Source organism: Balaenoptera musculus, chromosome 17 (genome assembly GCF_009873245.2).
Source record: "Balaenoptera musculus isolate JJ_BM4_2016_0621 chromosome 17, mBalMus1.pri.v3, whole genome shotgun sequence".
Classification (NCBI taxonomy): Eukaryota; Metazoa; Chordata; class Mammalia; order Artiodactyla; family Balaenopteridae; genus Balaenoptera; species Balaenoptera musculus.
In genome coordinates this window covers 40062540-40086247 of record NC_045801.1, presented here as the reverse complement: position 1 = coordinate 40086247, position 23708 = coordinate 40062540, and the positions used below count along the sequence as shown (strand labels likewise).

Genomic DNA, 23708 nt, shown 5'->3' with positions numbered 1-23708 from the left:
AATTACCAAAATTAATCCAAGTGAAAACCTGAATAACAATTTTAGTGGGAGAGAAAAGAAAGGTTGTTAAATATCAACCATTAACAAGGGTATCAGGACAGATGGTTTAACAGCTCAGCTTTCTAATCTTCAAAGAATAGATAATATCAGTGTTAATTAATTTATTCTAGACCATGGAAAAAATTGAAAGCTTCTCAATTTATTTTATGAAGCAAGCATGATTTTAATGCTAGATAAAATATTAACAGGGCTTCCCTGGTGGCGCAGTGGTTGAGAATCTGCCTGCTAATGCAGGGAACACAGGTTCGAGCCCTGGTCTGGGAAGATCCCACATGCCGTGGAGCAACTAGGCTCATGAGCCACAACTACTGAGCCTGCGCGTCTGGAGCCTGTGCTCCGCAACAAGAGAGGCCGCAATAGTGAGAGGCCCGTGCACCGTGATGAAGACTGGCCCCCACTTACCACAACAAGAGAAAGCCCTCGCACAGAAACGAAGACCCAACACAGCCAAAAATAAATAAATTAATTAATTAATTAAAAAAAAAAAAGCCAGTGGACATGACTCATACTATACCCAAATAGCTGAAAGGCACTTTAAAAAAAAAAAAAATTAACAAATAGAATCTAGCCATGTGGCAAAAAAAATAATACACTGTAACTAAGCAGAGTTTATTCTAGGATTACAAAGCACAACACCAAGAAATCTATCAACATAAATATTTTCATCAATAAACTAAAAGTGAAAAACCATACCCTATCAATAGTTCCTGAAAAGGCATTTGATAAAATTCAGCAGCCATCCATATTAAAGCTTTAAGGAAAATAAGAATGAAATGATAGTTGTTGTATATAATAAAGTCTCTTTATCAAAAAGCAATAGCCAATATCATTCTCATTGGTCAAACACCAAAAGCACTTCAATTAAAATCAAATCCAGACAAAAATGCCCACTATTGCCACTGCAACTCAACATTTTCTTCAAGATTCAGAGATTGAAACAAATGTCATAAGGTAAGAAAATAAACTGATTAGTACAAGCATGTGAAAGAAGAAATAAAGTATTGGAATATTTCTTTTTGCTCATAGTTTTATCTCTTCTTTTCAGATTTATGCCTGCTGTTAATGTTCCTGTTTAACATTGCCTTGGAGGTTTTTAGAAAATACAATAAGAACATAAAATTAAGTAACTGACATAAATATTTGATAATATTTTTTTCCATTGACCACATGACTGCATTCCTAGAAAACCCAGGAAACTCTTGTTTTAAAAAAACACTCAAATTAATGAAGAATTTGGTAAGGTGACAAATTTTACAGAAACGCATACAAAAATTAATCACTTCTCTATACTATAGCATGTTCATCTAAAAATAGAAATGAGAAAAATATTCAACTAATTATAGTGACAAAATCTATAAAATACTGAGGGATAAATATAAAAGAAACATAAGACTATGGAAAAAAACCTTATGAAAAAAAACCAAAACAAAATCTGAAGAAATTTTAACACCAAACAATTTGTTCAGAGGAGTTAATATCTTAACAAATTCCTTCTCCCCGCAAATATAAATGTAATACAATGCCAATTATTATCCCAGTAGTTTGTGGGTTTTTTTTTTTTTTTTTTGGCTGGGGTTTTAATAGGAACTGCATTATATTTGTATATCACTTTGGGGAGAATTAGTTATCTTTACTATGTTGAGTCTCTCTATCCACAGCCACGGTCCCCCTTTCATTTATTTAGATCTTATTTAGATTTCTCTCCACAGCACCAGTAGATTTTTTGATTGTAAGTAAATTGGTTTTGAAGTATAGTGTACATACAGAAAAGTGCCAAACCTTAAGTGTGCCCATGTAACTAACATCCCCATAAAGAAATATAACATAACCAGCACTCCTTAAGTTCCCCATCCCGTCCCCTCCAGTGTCCCCCAACACCAAGGAGAAACCACCTACTATCTTGACTTCTAATACCAGAAACTTACTTTGCCTCCAACAGGTTTTGTTTTTTAATTGGATAAAATGTGCTTAGAACTTACACAGACAAAAAATGTTCAGAAGATAAGAAAAATAGGAAAAAGAGTAACAGTAAGAGACATCTAACCTTATCAGTATCAGAGCACTCCAAAAAGCTATAGTAATTAAATCATTGTGTATTAGTATAGGAAGAGACCAACAGTGAGAGGTACAGAATAGGGGATGAAAAAAATCAATCCCGGTACATGTGAGCATTTAATACAAAGATGATAATTCAAGATAGCAGGGAAAGAATAGATTATTTAATAAATGATACTAGCTCAACTTACTAGAACAAGTTGAATCCCATCTTATGCTATATAGAAAAACAAATTTTAGACATATATAAGACTTGTTACATTTGTATAAAGTAAAACAATAAATAGCTTAGAAGAAAATCTAGGTAAATACATGGGTTGGGGAATCTTCTTTTCAGAACAGGAAACCCAGAACCTCTGAACAAAGACATATTTGACTTAAATTGAAAATGCCACTAAGATAATAGGTAAGTGATAGATTTGGAGGGAAAAAGTTTTACAGATGACAGATAAATGATAAATAACAATACTATAAAAAGAGCTCCTACAAATTGCCCAATCAAAAAATGGGCAAAGACTATGAATAGATAATTCACAGAAAAGCAAATCCAAATTCTCAACAAACTTGAAAAGATGCTCAAGCTCACCAGTAGTCCACAAGCTGCAAATTAAGTTTACAATGAAATATCACTTTACGACGATCTGAATGGAAAATATTAAAACAAGAGTGATAGCGACTGTTGCTAGTAGGGGTGTGGGTAAAGCATTCTCCATATTTTACTACTGAAAATATGATGTTTGGGTCTTTTTGAAAGCAATCTGGAAATATATAATAAATTTTAAAATACACATGCCCTTCAACCTTGGAATCTATTCGGTAGAAGCAAAAGCATCAGTACATAAAGATACAGGCTTAAGAATATTTATTGCTTCACTGTTTGTAGTGACAGAAACGTAAAACAAACAAAAAAAAGTCTTTCAAGAGAAAGATAAATAATGGATAAATTATGAAAGAGTCTCATCATGAATTATTATGTAAGTCAACACAAAACGATGAATTAGAACCATACCAGGTGACAGAGGGATTTCCACAAGGTATTTTTGAGTGAGAAATAGAATATGTACAAAATCCATGATCTAATTTTTCCAGAGAAAGCAATGAACTCCCCCAAACCCCACATATACAGAGATTGTATCTATTTATCATCTATCATCTATCTGATAGATATATAATCTATATATCTATGTGTATATAATCTTATATCATTATATGAAGATGGAAAAAGTTAAAAGGCTATTAGCACCTGGTCATCTGGGGTAAAGGACTGGGGGAGAGGGCGGGTGGGGTGGATATTGAGAGGACTAAGAAATGAGAAGTTGCAGGGAATATATGGATGGGAGTGAGTAGTTCCACTTATCTGAAGGGTACCTCAAGGATTCTGGGTATACTCAAAGTCTGAACTCCAAAGCTGCTGGTGGGGGCCTTTCCTGGGGGATACTAAGGCCAGACCCTCCTTAGGGGATGTGGGTACAGGACACATCACAGAGAATGCCTCCTGTCCCTCCCAACATCTGACCCAGTGAAATCATGTCATGACAAATACCAAGGCCACTGTGAGGAACCCATAGTCTGGGATGTGCAGGACCTAATGCTGTGTTTAGGGTGAAGTGTTCCTGCAGGTCTCCTGCCAGGGGGCAATGGGGTAACCGTGGGATCACTGTATGTGTATATGGAACCCAATAACCCTCAGGGACCTTATGGCCTAGTTTGGGTAGGTCAAAGTCCTACCAAAGTCCACAACTCAAGTTATTAAGAACAAACCCCAAGAGATTTTCACTTACTTCTCTTAAAGAACATGAAGGGATCCAATTCCTATTCCATATCGACCATCTTAAACTACCCTTTCTCAGAGTTTTACTTTTAGGTGATGAAAATGTTTCAGAAACAGATAGATAGGTGGTGGTTCCACAACATGGTGAATGTAACTAAACGCCACTGAATTTTTCACTTTAAAAAGGATAATTTTATGTTATGTGAATTTCACCTCAACAAATTATCTAGAAAAAAAAATACCTTTTCTCTCCCAGCCTAAAACTTATTTTATATCTTACTCTCAACTCTACCAAAAACGTTGCTGAAAGCCCAGTCCGCAAACCCCTCCACTTTAGTTCCTTTTCTCCTCCCTCCTGTTTCTTGTAGTCCTGTCTGCACCCATCCCTCTATCCCACGACTCAAAATCCCAGGAGACAGGCTGGCAAACATGGAATTCCGCATGTGGGTGAGGAAAGAGGGGAGCTGAGGGGGGAAAGACACATTTTCCTTTAACAGGTGGTGGGAATGGGCGAGCCGAAGGCTGGTATTACTCATTAGTAAGTTTTGCCTCTTTCACGTATCGGAGCATAAGGCAATTTGGGTACCAGCCGCCCTCAACAGCCTGCCTTCCCCCACACTGTGAGTCGCTGCCCCCGCCTGTCACGACAGCTTGTTCTCAGCCCCCCAAAGCCAAGGCCCTGTGACTGGGAGCCCCCATCTAAAGGTTACTTTTGGATGGGGATAGGGAACCTCCCTCCTTTGGTGGGAGGGAGTCAGGGAGGGAGGGACGGATGGGAGAGCTCCACTGGGCAGCACGCAGTCTTGCAGAACAGGTGGTTTTGTTTATTTTTCTCCATTCCATTTACAAAATTGTACCCTTTCCTAAAACAGCCTCAGGACTCCAGCACAACAAGTACAGGCACAGTGAGATGGCATTTAATTAAAATACAGAAATTTAAGCAGTCAGCATCATGATGGAGCAGCAGAAATCGCCGCAAAGTAAACATCCAAGCAGCCACTGAGAGGACAGGACGGGAGACAGGCATGTCCCAGCTCAGCCCCTCACCCTGCTCACCCAGGGCAGGGCCGGCAGGCAGGAACAGGCCAGTCCAGAGGGTCTGGGCCCCCAAGGCTCCAGAATGCACAACTCCAGCCCCTACGTCAAATGAAGTTGGGTTTCCCTGGGCTATTTTATGGGTTAACTATGGTTTTAGGGAATCAATCTGTTAATATTACTAATACCAAAAAAAAAAAAAAACACTTCTGAAAGTCATTATGGCACAGCAGAAAGAGCTTTCTACTCCATTAACTCCCACCCACTCCTTTTTTTTTTTTTTGAGCCAAGTTAACTTAGGTTCAAATCCTGGCTCTGTCACTTACCAGCTGTGTTGAACTTGCACAAATCACGTAAATTCTCCAGGCTTCTGTTTGCTCATCTCTGGGGCAAGGTCAGAGCGATATCACTGGTTTACTGGGAATCTCAGTTCACTGGGGTCATAAACATGAAACGGTTTATTTTTCCTGAAATTGCTCCCAAACTCTCAAACCCCCCATTTCTCACTGGGTAGCAGCTCCTCTGAGTGACAGATCAGCCCAATTCCATAGTGTTTCAGTCACCTTTTATCATTAAACGGTTATTTTCGTTCCTTAAGATTCTGCCCTGTTCATTTTAAAATTTCAACCTTCTGTCCATTTCCAGTACTTTTCCTTCCCTCTTAAAACTGCAAAACTTAAAACTTCCCTCTAGATAAATAACGTTTTCATCTAAGTACCTCTCATTTTGTTTGCTAAATCTGGCAACCCTCCACCGTCTCCCAAGCACAGGCTTTAGGGAAGTGGTTCCCAATTCAGGCTGCTCATTTAAAATGTCAATGCCTGGGTTCCGTTCCAGACCAGTTAAATCGGAATATCTGGGCATACCAAGAATTTTTTTTTTTTAAGTTTCCCCGAGGGACCGGAACGTGCGCTCGGGGCTGACGGCGGCGCTTCGGAGGGCGGTCCGGCTTCTTCCCGTTCTAGCAACGCCTCCCGCTTCCCAGCATGCACTGCTGCGGCGTGGGGGGGCGGAGGACGGAGAGGCCGGTCGCGTTTTACGAGACTGTCGCTTGTAAGCTCGTAACCCTCTCCGCTGGTCACGACAGCGCCTCCACTTGACACCGACGGGCCCTTTGTTCCCAGTGTATGGGCAGGCATCCGAATGCGAGCTCTCCTGTTACGCGCTCTGGAGGGCTCCGTGAGGGTCTTCCTTCTGCCGGCTCCCTGGCGTGGAGACGAGGCTTCAGCTTGCCTCCAAATCAGCCCTCTGCCGGAAGTAACCCCCGCCCCGACAGCTTCCTGCAGCTGAGAGCCCCCTCCCGCCCCTAGGCGCCCTTCCAAGGGGAGGGTACTGGCAAGATAGCTTAAACCACACTGCCTCCTACAGGCCAAGGTGACCTACAGGGCTCGTCTCAGAAAGCCGGCACTTAGCACCTGTTGTTCTCAGGTGAGGGTCCAATTCCAGCACCTCCCTCTGCACCCACCACCATGTTACCCTCATAATAACTCATGTTTGTTGAGATTTGCTGGGTGCCTGGCACTGTGCTCAGCTATTTATCTCCTTTAATCCTCGAAAACAGGGTGGGCAGATAGGATTCATTTCCCCACTTTTCCGGTAAGAAATTGTGGCTAAGACAGTTTAAGTAATTTGCCGAAGGTCATACAGCTAATAAGAATCAGAGTTCAAATTTGACTCCAAAACCTTGCCTTTACCGCTATAATTTATAATAGTCCTACTGTAATGTCATTTATGAAACTTATCTTGGTTTCTGGTACACAGCAGCCACTCAATAAATACTAGTTCTCTTCCTAGATAACCTCATACTGGAAATCTATCAAGTACAGTTTTATAACGTTCAGTCCAAGTTACTTGGAAACAATGTCAAGCTTTGTTTCATCATCCCCATGTATTAATCTATTAACTAATTCACTCTTTTAAAACATATACTATGTGTCGGGTTCTGTGCTAGTACCAAGATAGAGAACAAGAAAAATTTAGTATTAGTTTCTCTTGGCTGCTGCTACAAATTACCGCAAACTCGGTCACTTAACAGAAATTTATTATCTCACAGTTCTAGAACTGGAAGGCTGAAATCAAGATGTTGGCAGGGCCACACTCCCTCTGAAGATTCTAGGGGAACATCTCCTTGCCTCTTGCAGTTTATGGTGGCTCAAGGTGTTCCTTGGATTGTGGTTGCATCACCCAATCTCTGCCTTGGTCTTCACATGACCTTTTCCTTGTGTTTATGTCTTCTCCTCTTGTGTCTATAAGGACACTTGTCATTGGTTCTGGGACCCACCCACGTAATCCAGGATGATCTCATCGCAAGGTACTTAACTTAATTACATCTGCAAAGACTCTTTTTACAAATAAGGTCACATTCACAGGTTCCAGGAGTTAGGATGTAGACATATCTTTGGGGGGCGGGGGAGGGTACTATTTAACTCAATACAAAATTATAATGCAGTGTGTTGGAAAGAACTTTTTTGGTCTTTGGAGTGAAAAACACATGTGTTCAAATTCCACCCATGCCATTAGCTCAGGCAAATTACTCAAATTTTCTGATATGTTAGTTTGGGTCTTCTGAGAAGAAGATGCCACCTGGGATTAGATGTGCAAGAGGTTTATTGGAGGAAATGCCAGTGGGATTCCTCAGGGATCCTCACTTGCATTTCACTGGATAGACTGTTCTGCATGATTATATCTAGCTGCAAGGGAGTCTAGAAAGTTAAGTTTCCAGGCTTTATTGTACAGATAGGCAAGGGGGAAAGGGGATTTTGAGTATCTGATCCATAATACCTGCCAAGATAATACAATAATAGTGTCCACAGTGTCTGTGGCATGACATTTGGAAACTCCAGTTCCTATCATGGAAGCAAAGTGCCTAAATCCAACTAAATCTGTGTTTGGGGATGAGGCAAAGGTCATCAAAGTGACTCTTGGAAGTGCATTGGTTTGCCAGATGAATGAGGGCATTTCAGGCAGAAGGTGTGCATATGCAGATCTGTGGGTCAGAAGGGCCTGCTGAAGAAATGGCCAGCAATTTGGAAAAGTTAGACCATAACTAATGAGGTAGAGAGTGTTGAAAAATGATGAAAAACACATGTCCCATATCAAGGCATTTGGATGTTATGCTTTAAGACAGGGATGTCCAACATTTTGATTGTGTAGTTTTATTCAATAAAAATCTTTTTTGGAGGGTACACCCCTAGTGTATATTTATTTATTTATTTACCTATAATTGATATACTGCACTAATATGCCAGGTGGGTTATAAGTTGCACACTAGAGTATAAGCTCCCTGAGGGCAGGGAATTATTCTTTTATTCACTGCCTATCCCCAGTACCTAGCTGGCCCCTGACACAGAAAAATACTTAATAAATACTTATTAATGACGGAATGAAAATTTAATAGAAATTGTAATTCTAGATTTCTTCTTGCACCCCATGGATCATCTTGTTACACTTGGGATGCATGCAACCTCCCCTGGATTTCAGCAGTGTGAGTAATAAGAGGTTCTGAAGGGTTTGAAACAGTAACATGATGAGATCTCAGAAATATGATTCTGGAGTGGTGTGGAGGAGACCAGAAGGCAAGTTAGCAGGTAGACTAGAACAGTAGTTCCTGAACCTCTAGGATTTCATGGACCAGTAATGGTAATAACAGTAGTATCATCAACTATTATTTTTTTCAATTTGTCAGCTTTTTTGTTTTTGCTAAATAAGGATTAAGGGGAAAAAGATTATTTGAGATTTTATTTTTAATGAAACACATTTTCATAACAAAAATATATGAAGGACAATCTCAGATTAGAGGTGAGTTCTTTTTTTAATAGATTTTTTTAAATTGTGGTAAAATATACATAACACAACATTTACCATCTTGACCATTTTTAAGTTTACAATTCTGTGGCGTTACTTATATTTGCATTGTTCTGTAACCATCACCACCATCCATCTCCAGAATGTTTTCATCTTCTCCAACTGAAAGTCTATACTCCTTAAACACTAACTCCCCTTTCTCCCATCCCTTCATCTCCTGGCGGTCACCATTCTATTTTCTGTCTCTTCTAGGTACCTCATACAAATGGAATCATATAATATTTGTCATTTAGAGACTGGCTTACTTCATTCAGAATAATATCTTCAAAGTTCATCCATGTTGTAGCATGTGTCAGAATTTCCTCCTTTTTTAAGGCTGAATAATATTCCTTTTGTGTATATTCCATATTTTGTCTATTCATTTATCTGTCAGTGGACAGTTCTTTCCCACGGAATTACTGGATCATAATTCCATGTTGATAATTCTATGTTTAATTTTCTGAGGAACCGCCATACTATTCTCCACAGTGGCTGCACAGTTTTACGTTCCCACGGGCAATGCACAAGGGTTCTACTTTCTCCATATCCTTACCAACAGTTGATATTTTGTTCTGTTTTGTTTCATTTTTTATAACTGCCATCTGAATGAATGTGAAGTGATATCTCATTGTGGTTTTAATTTGCATTTCCCTAATGATTAGTGATACTGAGAATCTTTTTATGTGTTTATTGGCCATTTGCATATCTTCTTTGGAAAAATATCTGTTCAAGTCCTTTGCCCATTTTTTAATCTAGTCATTTTGTTGTTGGATTGCAGGACTTCTTTATATATTCTGGATATTACTCTCTTATCAGATAGATGATTTGCAAATATTTTCTCCCATTCCATGGGTTATCTTTTGCTCTCTCAATAGTATCTTTTGATGCACAGAAGTTTTCTATTTTGATGAAGTCCAATTTTTATCGATTTTTTTCCTTTGTTGCCTGTGCTTTTAGAATCATATCCAGGAAATTGTTGCTAAATCTAATGTCATGAAACTTTCCCGTATGTTTTCTTCAAAGAGTTTTCTGGTTTTAGATCTTACATTTAGGCCCTTCATCCATTTTGAATTAATTCTGGTATATATTGTAAGGTAAGAGTCCAGCTTCATTTTTTGAGTTTTTTGATTGGTGCAAACTTCATCAGAGTCTGTGGGATGATATTTGGAAGCCCCAGTCTAGGGAAGAGACAGTGATGGCCTAAACTAGAGCAGCAGAGTGGCGTGGGTGGGGTGAGGTGGGAATGGAGGAGCTCAGCGTGGGGGTGTTCTCGGATGCAGAATCAATAGAATGTCATGGCTGATGGGATGTGGAATGTGAAGCCAGGGAAGAAGTCTATGTGCGTGATGGGTAGATAATATTTTCTTTAATTGTCCAGTATAAAAAAAAAATTCTGAAAGCTGGAGGTTACCTTAGAATTCTTCCTAAGCAACAAAGAAGTTTTTGTTTAGAAAACTTCGAGTCCTTCTCTAGGAGGTTAAGGGAATAAACATAGGCCTTGATATGAAGAAGAAGTTAGGGCAAAGGAAGTCTGAACTAGTTTGCAAAGGAAATGAAAGTGGTTTAGTTTTTCAGAGCGGGCACAGAGGGAGAGGGTGAGGGACCCAGGAAGATGAGGAGAATAAAGAAGATGCAAGGAAGGTGGACCAGAGGAAGCGGTGTTAAACAAGATGGTGGATGCTGGTACTTAAAAGGAAAAGAGAGCCAGATTGGAAGGATAGCACAGAGACTTTGAAGAATGGGCCAATATCTTATGTTGTTTGTTGTTCTGTGTAGTCTGTAACCACTTCCATTATCCTTAACTTACAGTAACCATCTGTTACATACTCTGTCTTGTGTTACTGGTTCTTTGGGAAGGTAAGTCAAAGGAAAAGGGACTAGGTACCTTTTATTTATTTATTTTTTTCATGCAGATATTTCCTTTTTAATTATCTGCAACATCATTCTTTTTTTTTTAACCAGTCATCAATTTTATACACATCACTGTATACATGTCAATCCCAATCGCCCAATTCAGCACACCCCATACCCACCCCACTGCAGTTTTCCCCCCTTGGTGTCCATACGTTTGTTCTCTACATCTGTGTCTCAACTTCTGCCCTGCAACCCGGTTCATCTGTACCATTTTTCTAGGTTCCACATACATGCATTAATATACGATATTTGTTTTTCTCTTTCTGACTTACTTCACTCTGTATGACAGTCTCTAGATCCATCCACGTCTCAACAAATGACTCAATTTCGTTCCTTTTTATGGCTGGGTAATATTCCATTGTATATATGTACCACATTTTCTTTATCCATTTGTCTGTCGATGGGCATTTAGATTGCTTCCATGTCCTGGCTATTGTAAATAGTGCTGCAGTGAACATTGGGGTGCATGTGTCTTTTTGAATTACGGTTTTCTCTGGGTATATGCCCAGTAGTGGGGTTGCTGGATCATATGGTAATTCTATTTTTAGGTTTTTAAGGAACCTCCATATTGTTCCCCATAGTGGCTGTATCAATTTACATTCCCACCAACAGTGCAAGAGGGTTCCCTTTTCTCCACACCCTCTCCAGCATTTGTTGTTTGTAGATTTTCTGATGACGCCCATTCTAACTGGTGTGAGGTGATACCTCATTGTAGTTTTGATTTGCATTTCTCTAATAATTAGTGATGTTGAGCATCTTTTCATGTGCTTCGTGGCCATCTGTATGTCTTCTTTGGAGAAATGTCTATTTAGGTCTTCTGCCCATTTTTGGATTGGGTTGTTTGTTTCTTTAATATTGAGCTGAATGAGCTGTTTATGTATTTTGGAGATTAATCCTTTGTCCGTCGATTCATTTGCAAATATTTTCTCCCATTCTGAGGGTTGTCTTTTCGTCTTGTTTATGGTTTCCTTTGCTGTGCAAAAGCTTTGAAGTTTCATTAGGTCCCATTTGTTTATTTTTGTTTTTATTTCCATTACTCTAGGAGGTGTATCAAAAAAGATCTTGCTGTGATTTATGTCAAAGAGTGTTCTTCCTATGTTTTCCTCTAAGAGTTTTATAGTGTCCAGTCTTACATTTAGGTCTCTAATCCATTTTGAGTTTATTTTTGTGTATGGTGTTAGGGAGTGTTCTAATTTCATTCTTTTACATGTAGCTGTCCAGTTTTCCCAACACCACAGGGACTAGGTACCTTTTAGATGCAAAGTAGAAAGGAGAAAGGTGAGGTGCAAAAGAGAGCTCTTTTCTTCCCCCATTAGTAAAGAAAATCTGGTACTGTGCAAGATTGACCCAATCCCTGTGGCCATGAAATGGAAAGCACTGATGCTTTTAGAGCTTGGTTACTCCTCATCTCTGAGGCAGAGAGGTAAGGTTATGCTGACACCAACAGGCCTACCCCTGAGGTTGGGGGCAGGGTCAACCCCACTCAAATCAATGGCTTCTATACATGGAGGAAGGGGGGTGGTGCATGGATGCTGGGGAAGCAACCACAGTGTTCACTCTAGGGTTTGAGCCAGTTCTTACGATATTAAAGTAAAAGCAGGAAAACCTGAGGACACTCAGGTTGCTGGTAATTGAGTTACACAGGATAACACAGAAATACTAAAATCCAGTGAAAGAAAAAATGGCGCATTGTCTTGATGCTCTTTGATGATAACGTTTGGGCATTTTTCAAACATCCTAATTTCTGAATATAAACTTTAACATATTCATGGAAGCAAGGTGGTGGTGGTGTTCAAATTCCAGCACTTCCCTTACTATGACTCTGTGACTTAGTCTCCTCATCCATAAAATGACATTAGCAGTAATACCTGCCTTATAGAGTTGGCAGGAGGATTAAGTCACTGAATATGAGTAAACCCCTTAGAACAGTGCCTGACACATGGTAAGTGTTGGTTAAATAAAAAATTGCAAACTAGAGGTTTCTGGGGTCCCTGATGGTCAACTAAATTTTATCTGCCTTCCAGACACATCTGCATCCTTCCTCTCCTGACCCATGGCAAAGTCTACTAAAATCAGAAGGCAATCAGTTGACTCTCCCTAACTTCCACAACATAGATTCATCTCTGGGGACCAAGAATAGATAATTGGCCTGTTATTGATTAGACTTTGAGGTCACTCCTTCTTTCCAGTGACTGTTGATCTGTTTAGAACAATAAGCAGTCAGTGATTTACAGAATATCATCCTGCGCACGCAGAGTAAGATACCCCCTCTAGAATGGCAAAGGTAATGGAACTGAGCTCTGGCTGGGGAGAATCCTTCAAGTGATACCGGTATTTAAAATCATGTGAGGATCTATCTTAGCTGCTTGGTCATAGCCTTTTTCTTAATCATAAATTTCAATGATTCAATGTACCGTGATATTTATTACAGTGTCGTTTATAGCAATGAAATATTGGAAATGTCCAACACCAGGGGACTGGTAAATAAATTAAAGGCAGCCACATGATAAAATTATTCAGCCACTAAAAGTCATATTTTCAAAAAAGCTTTCAATGACAGTTCAGTGTTTACAGTACAATGTTAAGTGAAGAGAGCAAGACACAAAACGGTATAAAGTGTAGGAGGACCTCAACTTCGTGAGAAATACACATACTCACCCACCCTCTCACAGAATATAAGACCGGAGGAATACGTATTAGAAGCATAACAGTGGGTGTCTCTGGGAGGTAAGATATTGTGTGGGTTTCATTTTCTTCTTTATATTTTCCAGTGTTTTCTAAAATCCAGATGAGAGAAGCTGTCCCCACTCCCATTTACCCCAGTGCACACCCCATATGACAAATCTCAACAGAGAAGGTCCGCATTCCCACTACTAAGATCCCGGGGCCACCCCGGATTCTGTACACACTGCATCCTGGTTGTCAAGCTCTCCTTCAGTTTTGCGTGATTACCTTGTCTCCACCCAGTAGTTTTTCCCTTTTGCTTAAGAGGGAAGAGATGGTTTCTATTGCCTGTAAATAAAAGAACTTTAATTAATACTGTACCGTAATTGCTTTAGATACATACATTTTTATATCCTCCACTAGATGTTAGCTCTTTGATGCTAAGGACTCTGTCTTTGCTTTCTCTGTACCTCTCAAGAGTACAACTAAGCCAATTCCAGGAACAACAGGAACGCAAATACTGTGGATTTCCCTCAAATAGGTGGGGAGCTCAAGGGGGCACCTAACACTCCTGGATGGTATGTTCGGTAACTGCTAGGCTTAAGGTGTGGGGAAGGTGATAAAAAATAAAGAGGGCCTCCCCTCGCATCGCTGTGGAGGCACAGGACTGGGGCTTTTCAAGAACAGAGCTAGCTTTTAGGAGGAGAAAGATCCTGTTATAAAAATATTCTCTTCACTGCTAATCATTGACCAGCAGGCCTAGCTCACCGAGAGAGTGACCAGCCACGTGGGCCCTGAGCAGAATCCAGCCCCATCTAATTAGAAGCCTGGGCTTCTCATCAACAAGGATCCTGGGGACATTTCAAGGGGCCTTTCTGAAGTCAGAAAATGCAGGCTTACACCTGCTTACAAACTGAGCCCTCCCAACCAGGCTTTTCTTTCTTTCTTTTTTTTTTTTTTTTGTCATAAAGCAATTTCATAGATGATGTCTCTACGGTGTGATGAGGCTTTGTACAGTATCTTCCCCTCTTCACAAGAGGTAAATTTAGACAGGGGTAAACCTCACTGCCTCTACCCTGAGCGTGGCGGCCTGCCCCTCCCATCTGTGTGTCTCTGTCCCCGTGGGTCTCTGCTGCTTTGTCCCTGACTCCCTTTCAAGTCTCGGCTCTGTTCCCTTTGGCAGGAATGACTGTGCTCAAATTCCCTCCTGCCGTCACCCGCCTACTACCTACCAGTTCTTCTGCTTCGATGCCACCTGCCCCAGGGAACCTTCTCTGACCCCACCCCCAAACCTCACCTGCCTTCTCCCCTCCCGCACCTCTAAGACTGGGTCATACCCACCCACTTGGGTAACACGCCACCCCTGCTCAGACTCTTCCCAGCACTTTCACACTGAACAGCAACAGTCTGCTTGTCTGTCTCCCCACTAAACTGAAAACTGCATGAGGCCAGGGGCTGGATCTTACTCTCCACTGCAGTCGCTGTGTCGGCACTTGGTATAGAGTTCACGCATTCACTCAGCGAGCATTTGTTGACTGCATCCTGTGTGCCAGGCGCTAGGAACAAATGGTGAACAGAAACACGGTGCACACCACCCCCACGGTCTTGTTGGCACTTCCTACGTACACGGCTCTCTCCTCACACCCTGGCTTTCTGCTGAATCCCCTTGTCGCAAATCTGCTGTGCAGAGTGACATCAGGGAGTCAGACTTCGTTATAAAAGTTCTGTGAAAACGCATGCAGGTGGCTGAAGCCACACTCCTTAAGCAGCAAAAAATGAGTCTGAATCATTTTCTAATTTTGCTCTTAAAAATCTCTCTCCTACCTTACGTAAAGCTGAAGAACTCTTTAAGATGATAACATGAATTTCCTTGAAGGAGCTAATGTAAGGCTTCTCAACCTATCTTATGCTATTGGAACAAACCAGGAAGCTACTCTTTAGCCTGTTTCCCTCTTTTTACATGTCTGTTTCATAGATCAAATAATGTCTAGTTGCTAGAATAGGCTCTCATTACTTCTTTGTTTTCCTTTGCGACTCATGGGCTCCTGGGACAATTCATTAAGGTCTAGTGTATGACCCCCACTCCTCACCATCTAGGAAGCTCAGGAAGAGACAGCGCAGGAGAGGAAAGACAACAACAGCCCCCAAACCAAGAGCAAGAGACCTCAGTGACAGAAGTTGCATGTCAAAGGAAACCGGACAGTGAGAAATGTGCCTGGGCCACTAGCCTTTGGGCAGCAGAAGGCTTACACCTGCTACAGGTGGCCCACCCCTGGGGCACCGTGATCAAGTGAAGGCTGGACAGAGATGAGATGGCTTCAATCTAGGCCGAGTTTGAAAGCAGAGACAGGAAAATCAAGGCCATTGGCAATTGAGGAATGAGGACACTGAATGACGACAGGAGAGAACGGGACTTCTCCAAGCCAGAGACCTCACTAAGCAGTTGGCCCCCTGGGGATTTCCTGTGAGGTGTCCTGGATCTTTAAGAAGATATTTTGTAGTTAAGAGACCAGGCTAAAATGACACCACTGAACAGATTGGTGTCTTCGTTTTTTGTAGATGTATTTGTCTGTCATAAAAAGTGGCACATACAGAGGAAAAGCATAGACACAAATAAGCTAATCCCATCACCCAGAGACTCTGGGTCTTTCCCTAAAGTCTTTGTTAATCTGTGCATATAAAAGCACCCTCAAACTTTCCCCCCAAATTAGGAAATCACATGGCATATTCTATGTTCTAACCTCCTTTTCCTCACTTAAAAATATATAACAATGTTGTTCTATATCAATTTATATAGATTTGTATGACTTTTTATGATTAAATAGTATTCAATCATATGAATTTTGAGTAATTTATTTAATTCCCTCTGGTTTAGAAATTTTTTAATCATTATGAACAATGTTACAGTGATGTCTTTGCCAATAAAACTCAGTCCATAGCCATGATGATTATCTTAGGGTAAATTCCTACAAGTAGAATTACTGGAACAAATGGTATGCATGTTTTTAAAGAATTTGAATAGGATTCCAAATTACCCTTACAGAGGTCATGCCAATTTATACCCCTGGGTCCTGCTGGCAGTGTAAAAGCATTTCCATTTTCTCACATTCTCAATAAAGTGTACCTTACCAGATGTTAATTCAGGAGAACACTGCGATACTAATCAGGCAGATTTGAAGGGAAGTATGCATCAAAACTTTATCATCCCAGTTTCCTTCCATCCTCAGCCCTCTCACACCCCTCTATTCTGTCTCTTTGTTTTCTCCTTGGCACGATTTGGGTACCCATCTCTCTCTTGCATTGTCTTAACAGGTTTGAAGGTAAGGAACATGTCTGATTCAATTTATATTCTTCTATGCTCTTAGGGCCTAGCACAGAGTTTTGTTGGTCACACATTTGTTAAATAAGCTAAGTTAACTGAATTCAAGTGTATAATTTTGATCCAAAATATCTCAAGAGATAGAAAGTGACATAGTGTAGAAAAATGGCATTTGGTAAATTATGAAGAGAATGAAAATGAGTGTTTTATTTTGAAGTCCAAAAGCTGCTTAGCAAAAATCTGTACCCTTGGGTTCCTAAAAGAATCCTTGCCAATGTTGCCCATAGTCAACAGGTTCACTTAGTTATTCATTCTTTTATTCAGACACTTACTAGGGGCCTGTCAAGCACCAAGCACATCAGTGAAATAAACATACTCGATGCACTCAGGGGTTTTACAATGGAGCTGGAGAGCGGAAACATACACATTGATTCTGCAAGAGATATCAAGTACTCATGATGTGCCAGGCCCCAGGGATACAGAAATAAATATCTCATCTGTGACCTCTAGGAGCTTATGATCCCGTAGAGAAGAGAAATAATTTCACCATTGTGTGATGAGTGCTATGCGTATCACTGCACCGCACCAGCAGAAGGCACCATGACGTGGAGGGAAAAGAATGGGCTTCAGGATCAGGCAGATCTACGTTTGAATTTATGATCTGCTTTCTAGCTCTGTGACCCTGGGCAAGCCACTTCTAGTTTCAGTTTCCTTATACCAGGCTTAATGTACAGATTGAAGGAAATAATGTATATGAAGGGCCTTCAATACCTGTAGATGGTAAATGATGTTGTTAGCAGGATGAGGTCAGGGAAGGATTCACAGAGGAGCTGGTGCTGGGACTGGACCAGCAAAACGATGTGACGTTATTGGGCACCAAACATGGAGAAGGACATTTCAAAGGAAAGGGAATAGCATGGGCAAAGTAGAGGCATAAAACCACTTGGTCTGTTTGGAAAATCATGGTTGTTAAGTGATGTTGTACCATACAAAATAAGGAACACGGAAGGGCAGGAAACAAGGAGCAAGAAGTGAACAAAATACAGATCACCGTATGTCATAGTGAGGAGCATGGGTGGTATCTTCTACAGTTGAGATGTCCAATACAGCAGCCACTAGCCTCGTGTGGCTATGTAAATGTAAGTGAATGACAGACATAGAAAACAAACTTACTTTTACCAAAGGGGAAAGTGCGGGGGGGGAGGGGATAAATTAGGAGTTTGGGATTAGCAGATACAAACTACTACATATAAAATAGATAACCAACAAGGACCTACTGTATAGCACAGGGAACTATACTCAATATCTTGTAATAACCTATAATGAAAAAGAATATATATATGTATAACTGAATATTTTGCTGCGTACCAGAAACTAACACAACATTGTAAATCAACTATACTTCAATAAAAAATAAATTAAAAATAAATAAATGTAAGTGAATAAAAATGAAATAAAATATAAAATTCAGTTCCTCAGTCACACAAGCCATATTTCAATAGTCACATTTCATTATTCAGTCCCAATAGTCACATGAGGCTAGTGGCCAGCATATTAGACAGTTCGATAGAGAACATTTCCATCATCGTAGGAATTTGTATTGGATAGTGCTCCTCTAGAACCCAGCTACTCAGAGTGGTCAGCAGACCAGAAGCATTGGCCTCATCTGGGAGCTTGTTAGAAATGCAGACCCTCAGATCCCGAGACCCGGTGAATTAGAATCTGCATTTAACAAGATGCACCCCACTTCCCCACCCCACCTCTGGTGGTTCATGTTGCACATAGAAGTGTGAGACGCACTGCTCTCTAGAACAGGGGTCCTCAACCCCGGGCCACGAGCAAAGCGTCATCTGCCACTCCCCATAGCTCCTCATCGCTCGCATTACCTCCTGAACCATCTCCCCCCACCACCCCCTGTCTGTGGAAAAACTGTCTTCCACAAAACCTGTCCCTGGTGCCAAAAAGGTTGGGGACCGCTACTCTAGAATAGGGAGCCATTGAATGGTTTAAGCAGAAACAGCATGGTCAAACTCACATTTTTTTTCTTATTTTCCTTCATTGTTTTATCCAGCTCCCCATCTCCCCATTTCCCCCACTGCCCCACCCCACCCCTCCAGCAAACAGCGTTCTACTCTCTACTTCTATGAGTAGAGATAGAATTGTCTTTTTGTGCCCATCTTATTTCACATAGCATAATGTCCTCCAGGCTCATCCCTGTTGTGGCAAATGACAGGATTTCCTTCTTTTTAAAGGCTGAATATCATATCATATATCATATATTATATATACATGTGATATATATATATATCACATTTTCTTTATCCATTCATCAATCGAGGGACACACTTGGGTTGTTTCCGTTCTTGACTATTGTGAACAATGCTACAATGTACATGGCAATGCAGATACCTCTTTGAGATACTAATTTTATTTCCTTTGGATACACTATACTCAGAAGTGAGTTGCTGGATCATATGATAGTTCTATTTTTAATTTTTTGAGGAACCTCCATACTACTTTCCATAATGGCTGAACCAATTTACATTCCCACCAACATTGTACAAGTGTTCCTGTTTCTCCACATCCTTTCCAACATTAATCTTTTGTCTTTTGATAATATCCATTCTAACAGGTTTGAGGTGATATCTCTTTGTGCATTTCCTTGATGACTAATGATGTTGGGCATCTTTTCATATATCTGTTGGTCATTGGTATGTCTTCTTTTGAGAAATGTCTGTTCAAGTCCTTTGCCCATTGTTAATTGGGTTATGTGTTTTCTTGCTATTGGTTATTTGAGTTCCTTGTATATTTTAGATATTAGCCTTTTATCAGATATATGGTTGGCAAATATTTTTCCTATTCCACTAGGTTGTCTCTTCACTCTATTCAATGTTTCCTTTGCTATGCAGAAGGTTTTATTGTTTGATGAAATCCCATTTGTCTATTTTTGCTTCTGTTTTCTATGCTTTTGGGGTCATCTCCAAAAAATCATTGCCCAGACCAATGTCAAGAAGCTTTTCTCCTATGTTTTCTTCTAGAAGTTTTACAGTTTCAGGTCTTATATTTAAGTCTTTAATTCATTTTAAGTTGACTTTTATATATGGAGTGAGATGAGGATCTAATTTCATTCTTCTACATATCAATATCCAGTTTTCCCAGGACCATTTACTGAAGAGACTGTCCTTTCCCCATTGTGTGTTCTTGGCACCCTCATAGAAGATCACCTGGCCATATATATGAGGGTTTATTTCTGGGTTCTCTTTTTCTGTTCCTTTGGTCTATATGTCTGTTTTTATGCCAGAAACCATACTGTTTTGATTACTATAGGTTTGTAATATAGTTTGAAATCAGGACGTGTGTTGCCTCCAGCTTTGTTCTTCTTTCTCAAAATTACTTCAGCTATTCAGGGGTTTTGTGATTCCCTGTCAATTTTAGAATTTTTTTTTTCTATTTCTGTGAAAAATGCCACTGGAGTTTTGATAGAGATTACATTGAATTTGTAGATCACTTTGGGTAGTATGGACAGTTTAACAATATTAATTCTTCCAGTTCCTAAACACAGAATATCTTTCCATTGATGTGTGTCTTCAATTACTTTCATCAATGTTTTCAAACCTGCATTTTAGAAGTTTACTCTTGAATGAGGATAATGAAAGGAAGGCAAGACCAGTGGAAGTGAGCCCAGTCAGGAGACACTAGCAACAGGGCTGCTGTTGCCACTTTTGAGTAAATTTTAAAAAGGCAACTTTTCTTCATAGAAGCAGCGCAGACAAGCTTGGTGAACAGAGTGTACTAGATTTAAGCCCTGCTTCAGCCCAGGCATCCTTGTGCAATGAACCCTGTGCATGATCATATGAGGAAGTGTATTGGCAGTTGTCCAGGTGAGTGATGAGGAAGGCCTGAACTACACAGCTTGAGGATGTTGATTAACAGCAACAAGCACCACTATATGCAGCATTGCTTTGTAACATACAATGTGCATCTTACACATGCAAGGGCAGTGGCAGTTGTGAGAAAGTAAGAATCTGCACTGCAAGGACCAATAAGGAGGGCTGGCCTCTTTAGATCATGTGCTAATGGGCAGCCCTGCCCTGTAGAGTCCCTGTTTCATTTCACATCAGGAAAGTGATTAAACTAAATGCCTTACACCAGTGCTGTATTTCATGTGTATAATACCCATAATTTGAGGTTTGAACACAATTGCAGTAAATTATACTAATCACAGGAAAAGTTCATTAAACTTAGATAGGCTTATTGAAAAGTGTGTCGTTTTAAGCAATCAGTATCCCCAAGTTGAAATGTGCTTTCTTGTTTTATAATAAAAGAGATTGTGTACTTCAAAACTCTGTTCATTCGAAGTCTGTTTTTTTCTAAAATAATGGGAGTTTTTAGAAAATGTTAACCCATTTGGAGAATGGTCACCTTTTAAATCGTGGGACATAATGCTACAAAAGATTAGAAAAAAAACCTAAAAGCAACCTTAAGTGGAAAGAGTCTTTAAAACTCAGTTTCTCTCATTTGTAGAGAAAAAAAAAATTTTTTAAAGAAAAATACCCTCAGTTTTCTCTCTATTCTGAATACTTCTGAATTTCTTGGACATGGCAAAGTTTAATTTATGCACTTCCAATGGCTTTAGATAACATGAGTTGGGACAGAGAAAATGTCTACCATTTGCTATACAATGTTGTACACACACACACACACACAAATATGCACACACATCCTGTATTGGTCAGGGTTCCCACAGGCATCCAATTGGCACACTCAGCCAGGGTAACTGAGGATTGTTGAATAAAAGGATCATTCAGAGCTGTGTAGATAGAGTTGAAGGGAATCAAGGAGGACTGCAGCAGCACTCTGGGTCTAGCAATGGCTGGGAGCTGTTACCAAACTGGGCCAGAAGAGGAAAGGGGGGAAGGTAGTTTCTGAAACTCTGCCAGAGAAGGCTGAGTCCAAACCACTGGACTAACAGAGAACCTCAGACCCTAGGGAATATCAGTTGGAGTGAGGCCTCCCAGGTCCTCATCTCAGCACCAAGACCTGGCTCTATCCAACTGCTTGCAAACTCCAGTACTGGAAGTCTCAGGCCAAACAACCAGCAAGACAGGAATATAGGGACACCCACAAAAAAAAAAAAAAATGTTACAAAGGAGCAAGGTAAAAACCTACAAGAACAAATAAATGAAGAGAAAATAAGCAACCTACCTGAAAAAGAATTCAGAGTGATGATAGTAAAGATGATCCAAAAATCTCAGAAACAGAATGGAGAAAATACAAGAAACATTTAACAAGGATCTAGAAGAACTAAAGAGCAAAACAAACAGTGATGAACAAAACAATTACTGAAATTAAAAATACTCTAGAAGGAATCAATAGCAGAATAACTGAGGCAGAAGAACAGATAAGGGAGCTGGAAGATAAAATGGTGGAAATAACTGCCAGGGAGCAGAATAAAGAAAAAAGAATGAGAAGAATTGAGGACAGTCTCAGAGACCTCTGGAACAACATTAAACACACCAACATTCAAATTACAGGGGTCCCAGAAGAAGAAGAGAAAAAGAAAGGGACTGAGAAAATATTTGAAGAGATTATAGGAGGGGAGCTTCAAGATGGTGGAAGAGTAAGACGTGGAGATCACCTTCCTCCCCACAAATACATCAGAAATACATCTACATGTGGAACAACTCCTACAGAACACCTACTGAACGCTGGCAGAAGACCTCAGACCTCCCAAAAGGCAAGAAACTCCCCACGTACCTGGGTAGGGCAAAAGAAAAAAGAAAAAACAGAGACAACAGAATAGGGATGGGAACTGCACCAGTGGGAGGGAGCTGTGAAGGAGGAAAGGTGTCCACACACTAGGAAGCCCCTTCGTGGGCGGAGACTGCGGGTGGCAGAGGGGGGAAGCTTTGGAGCCACGGAGGAGACCGCAGCCACAGGGGTGCGGAGGGCAAAGCGGAGAGATTCCTGCACAGAGGATTCGTGCTGACCAGCACTCACCAGCCCTGGAGGCTTGTCTGCTCACCCGCCGGGACGGGCGGGGGCTGGGAGCTGAGGCTCGGGCTTCGGTCGGATCCCAGGGAGAGGACTGGGGTTGGCTGCGTGAACACAGCCTGAAGGGGGCTAGTGCGCCACAGCTAGCCTGGGGGGAGTCCGGGAAAAAGTCTGGAGCTGCCGAAGAGGCAAGAGACTTTTTCTTGCCTCTTTGTTTCCTGGTGCGCGAGGAGAGGGGATTAAGAGCGCTGCTCAAAGGAGCTCCAGAGACAGGCGTGAGCCGCGGCTATCAGCGCGGACCCCAGAGACGGGCATGAGACGCTAAGGCTGCTGCTGCCGCCACCAAGAAGCCTGTGTGCAAGCACAGGTCACTATCCACACCGCCCCTCCCGGGAGCCTGTGCAGCCCGCCACTGCCAGGGTCCCGTGATCCAGGGACAACTTCCCTGGGATAACACACTGGGCGCCTCAGGCTGTTGCAACGTCATGCCAGCCTCTGCTGCTGCAGGCTCGCCCTGCATCCATACCCCTCACTTCCCCCAGCCTGAGTGAGCCAGAACCCCCAATCCAGCTGCTCCTTTAACCCCGTCCTGTCTGAGCGAAGAACAGACGCCCTCAGGCGACCTACACGCAGAGGCAGAGGCAAATCCAAAGCTGAACGCCAGGAGCTGTGCGAACAAAGAAAAGAAAGGGAAATCTCTCCCAGCAGCCTCAGGAGCAGCGGATTAAATCTCCACAGTCAACTTGATGTACCTGCATCTGTGGAAAGCTGAATAGACAATGAATCATCCCAAATTGAGGTGGTGGACTTCGGGAGCAATGATATTTTTTTTTATTTTCTCTTTTTGTGAGTGTGTATATGTATGCTTCTGTGTGTGATTTGTCTGCATAGCTTTGGTTTTACCATTTGTCATAGGGTTCTGTCTGTCCTTTTTTTTTTTTTTAGTATAGTTTTTAGCACTTGTTATCATTGGTGGATTTCTTTTTTGGTTTGGTTGCTCTCTTCTTTATTTCTTTCTTTTCTTTTTATTTTTTTATTACTTAAAAAACTTTT

General features: G+C 41.0%; 1 long non-coding RNA gene across 3 annotated transcripts in view; it reads right to left on the bottom strand.

Moving 5' to 3' along the window:
• LOC118883676 overlaps window positions 1–6160 on the bottom strand; it is a 63840-nt gene extending 57680 nt beyond the window's left edge. For all 3 annotated transcript variants that reach the window (XR_005017072.1, XR_005017073.1, XR_005017074.1), the window contains exon 1: window positions 5248–6160. This is a non-coding gene — a long non-coding RNA (uncharacterized LOC118883676). The remainder of the gene's footprint in view (window positions 1–5247) is intronic.
• Between the last annotated feature and the right edge of the window lie 17548 nt (window positions 6161–23708).